The following is a 4,998-nucleotide window of genomic DNA, read 5'->3' on the forward strand; positions in this document are numbered from 1 at the left end:
TGTTGACAGAAGAAAATTATCTTCATGTTGATTATAATCACTCATAAGAAAAGTCTATGGGTTTAAAATGAAAGCACATTGCTAGCCTGGTTGGGATAATGAGCGAATACCTTTTTTAGAGGGTATCATAAATTTTGGTTTAAATGAAAAAAATACCAATATGCTTTCATTTTTGTTTATGTATTACATGCTGCTTATTTCAGCAATGTATTTATAATGAAAGTACAATGTTAACTTGGTTGGGATAATGAGGGAGTGCTTTTTCGGGAATGTAATATCTTTTTTATTTAGATTTTGGCCTTTTAACTTATTTTGGTTTTTTGTTAAGAATAACTATGCATTTTATTTTAAATAAATTTCGAATTAAAGAAAAGGTGCAAAATGTTAAACATTCTTAGAGATGGAAGTTGTTTTTCTTGAAGATAGATCTCATGTAACGACCCAAAAATCAAGGGTAAAAATTTCATTTTTAGTATAGCTAAAACATTGATACCATTTATTTCAAACATTTCAAATCATCCTTAAGTAAAACATTTATCAGAGTTTATCCCAAAATCATTCATTGCGGAAATCATAGGTGTGTGCACTGCGATCAATCCGAGCCCTTCCTTTCCCAAAATGATGATACCTGAAACCATAAACAAACCTGTAAGCACGAAGCTTAGTGAGTTTCCCAGAGCATACCCCACACAATCCACATAACACAGATCATATTAGCTATAAAGCTACACATACCACATAAGCCATGCATACATAAACCTGTAAGGATGCCATGGGCTCCCCCCCCCCCCAGGGTCTTACACCTTCGTGCCATGGGCTACCCCACATGGTCTTTACCTAGGAATGCCATGGGCTACCCCACATGGTCTTTACCTTAAGCCCAAACATATTCCCGACCCAAAACATCTGACTTCTGATGGTCCACTAAGGCCCAAAGTCCACTGCCTGGCCCAACCCGAGGCCCAAAACATTCCAAGCCCATAACTGATGAGTACGTTGGGCGTACTCCCTTGTACGCTAAGCATAATGGCTGAAGGTGGTGTACGCTTCGCGTACCTGCATGTACGTCCAACGTACTCCTCTGTTAAGCTACTTTTCCATTAAGTGCTTAATACTCCATTCCAGCAGCTACAATTACAGATCCAAGTCCTCTTCGACATCGTTTTTTTTAATCCATAAAGTTGATTACTTGGTGGCTTGCAATCCACCAAATGAGCCCAAACTTGAAAAGTGACAACAAACTGTTGGGTTTTGAGCATTCTAACACTCTTAAGGTGTTCATGCAACCCTAAATACCTTGGATCTATGTTTTCACTAATTATACATGCAATGGTGTTTCCAAGGTATTAAACCTATGACTAGCATACAATTGACATATACCACACAAGAATCTAGTTAGGATAACATACCTTATAGTGGAGATTGAAGTCTTGATGTATCTAGCCTTAAGAGCTTAGCCCTAATAGTGTGGAAGCCTCAAGTGGAATCACAAATCACCATCAACAACTTGGAAGAACTTGAGAGGATATGGAGCTCACTAAAATCAGCCACCTTTTCTTTCACACACACTAGTGCCCATTTTTGTGAGCCAAGGACCTCTTTATATATTATGGAGGATTAGGGTTACATCCATGTAAACCCTAATACCCATGACCTTTCATTTACATAGGATCCATGGGTTAAAAGCTCCATGGACTTCCATACACTTTTAGCCCATCCTAAATAAACCTTGGCCCATTCCATATATATATATATATATATATATATATATATATATATATATATATATATATATATATATATATATATATATATATATATATATATATATATATATATATATGAGTCCATATTTAATTAGCCTCTTTTGATCACTAAATTAATTTCAAATTAACTCTTGATCAATACTAATTAAATAATATGATTTCATATTAATATGTTATAACTTATAATATATTAATAAATCATAAATATCCTTTTTCTCATAAGTCTATCCATACAAATTGTTCCGGTGAAGTGCAACCCAAATGGACCATGCCGGGTCGGGTCAAGTTATACCAATTATAGTTATGGACTTAGACACTAATCCAACACAAACTTCCATGAAAAGGGCTAGATCTCAAGCATGGCCACAAATGAACCCTAAAGATTGAAACTTTACTGCTTATGGGACACACATGATACTAAGGGTAGCAACCCTGGACCTAAAAACGTGCTTGACTCATAAAGATCCATACTTGGGACCAAAAGAGTCCATAAACTCATTCTAAGAGAGATCTAAGAGATTAATCATCAAGCTCAAGACTTTATACCTTGAAAAGGTCTGAAGTAAAGCAACAATCCCAGATCTGAACCTTCTCTTTTGCACCAATACCTTGCCTTGACCTTTGCTTCCTTGAAGGGTGGATCCAAAACACCAAAATGCTCTCACAAAGCCTTCCAAGCTCCAAGAACACTCAAAGAAGATTAGGCTTTCGTGAAAACTATCTAAGGTTTAGAAGGAGGCTGACCCTAGAGGGTATAATGTTCTTTATATAGTGGCACACGCTAAAAATTAGGGTTAAGGGTGTACTTCTTGTACGCTGGGCGTACGCCTCCAATACCCGCGACCACTTATTCCTTCTACGTTGGGCTTACCCCAGTTTATGCTGGGCGTACTCTTATGCTGGCCACCTTGCATGCATGGGATCTCCTTGCCACCTTTCTCCACTAAGGACCAATAATGCCAATAACCTCAAAGTACTATAAATTCTTCATTCTAAGTCCGTTTCCTACGAACTTCATATCCACGAAAAGGTGGCATGAATCCCTACGCTCCTAGCTACACCCCAAGCCTTAAAACCTTTCGAATAAAACCCGAGACCCATAAAAGACCGGATCGTCAGATTACGCTTATATCCTTGGCCTCCGAAGACATAATCGAACACTTTCAAAATCGGGTGTTACAACTCTCCCCCACCTAAACTAGATTTCATCCTCGAAATCATTCCTTGCCATTCCTCACGCCAAATAACTAGAGCCTCATGGCCACATCCCCGAACATACCATATCCTTTCCAAGGCAACCGAAACCAACCCTCGTAGGGTTCTAGAACACGAAGGTGAACGAATTCCTTGCAACCTGATCACATCTCCTCCATCTGAAATCTGAAGTCTCGAGATGGTCTGTCTCCCTTACAGACTACCTACATCGAACCATCATCGAACTGATTTCACAAGAAACCAGCCTAGATAGAATACTTCCCACTCGTAATACCTTAAAGCTTCCTAAAGAACAAAATCACCGATCAACTGCGACTACAGAATAACAGCAATTCCACGCACAGACCCCAAATCACTGAAGTCGCTCCTACTCCTCTTGCTGCCACATGGCTGTTTCCTGAAGAACAACCGGGAACCTCCCTGTTCCCAACCTGTCTGCCAACTATCCGGAACATTGGACACCTACCCGATTGCTGAGCCAAAAACACTCGCATCAGTCCCCTACGACCTCTGAAGGATACCTCGTCTAACCATAACCGCCCTATCTCCTTCAATCCATTTGATCCAACCGATCGTAATAGGCTGACAACCTGTCGCCACTGAATCTGACACAAAAAGGTGAATACTACCAGAATAGCTGTAGTCTTACCTCATACACGGTCTCCTTCGACTTACCGTTTCCTAATTCCGACATGTCGTGGCTCTATTACGGATAGAGCCACCCGAGACACATTACAAATGCTTAAACTACCATCAAACCAACCCACTCATCACCCTGGAACTCTGCCCTCGATGCCCTTGGCATATAGATGCCCCACATCCCGTCTCACTGAAAAAAATTCTGCACGAATTCCGATTCAGGTTCCTATCCAAATCCGAATTGTTACTCCGCTCCTATCCAGAGATCCTCGAATCGGAATTTGCATAATGCACCACGACTTCCCGTCATCCTTTACTCGACCGATTAGTAAATACCCTTAGCCGATTCCCTGAGACTACCAGTCTTGCACCCGGTCCAACCACCAGGTTCTTATGAGATCCAATATCAGGGCTACCCAGCCGTAGCCCTACTGAGACATGCACTACTCATCCACATGATCCTGTATCTCAAGATCCAACCCTTGGTTCAGCAGTGTCTACCGGTTCCATCCTAAATTCCCATAACCATCCAGACCCGCCCCCGGATAACTGATCGGTCAATCGCCTCTAGTCCTGATCCTAACTAAGTTGTGGCTCCCCCACAACCTTCCGAACTAGCCTACCCTAGTCCACATCACCTGAAAGAATCCGTGAACGCTAAGGTACCCCCACAGTCTTACAACACCTCCCACGCTATCTGACCGATAGTGAATGCTAAGGCTCCCCCGTAGTCTTATAACACTTCCCACACTGTCATGATCACTCACCATAGCCCTATCGCTCATCTATCAGTCCGATCACATCTCGACGATGAGCGCCCACGCGGTCTATCCTCCCAACTGAACTCAAATATTGACTGGAACTCTACATGGTTCCCTCACTCAAAGCCTGTTATATGACGTCTGAAAGACCCGATCCAAATTTTGGGGAGTTCCCGGACTCCCATCCCGCAACATCCGATATTCGTTCAGCCCCTAAGGCCGCCTTCCCTTTCCCATTGGGGATGCGAAACACATCCTAGTTTCACACTTGCTTCTATCCTGGATATCTGAATGACTCTCCCCCACTTAGATTCAACTAAGTCCGCTCGACATATGAGAATTGAAGGATTCCCAAACCCTCTCCCGTTAGAATGATCAATCTGCTGACGGTCGGTGCTTAACAAAGCTTGAACACCATGATTAACCCTTCCAAAACAACACAATTCCTGAAAACCAACTAACACTTCTTGTGTCCCAACAATGCCAATGACTCTAGCTGCTCAAACTGATATCACACTCAGATCTCAAAGTCTAAAGGTCGGATGCTCCAATCAAAACTTCAGCAACAACTCTCTCTTCCTTTGACAACCCCGACAACCTTTCCAAACATAATAGCT

This window comes from Lactuca virosa, chromosome 3 (assembly GCF_052849685.1).
Source record: "Lactuca virosa cultivar CGN04683 chromosome 3, Lactuca_virosa_CGN04683_v6, whole genome shotgun sequence".
In the NCBI taxonomy this organism is placed as follows: domain Eukaryota; kingdom Viridiplantae; phylum Streptophyta; class Magnoliopsida; order Asterales; family Asteraceae; genus Lactuca; species Lactuca virosa.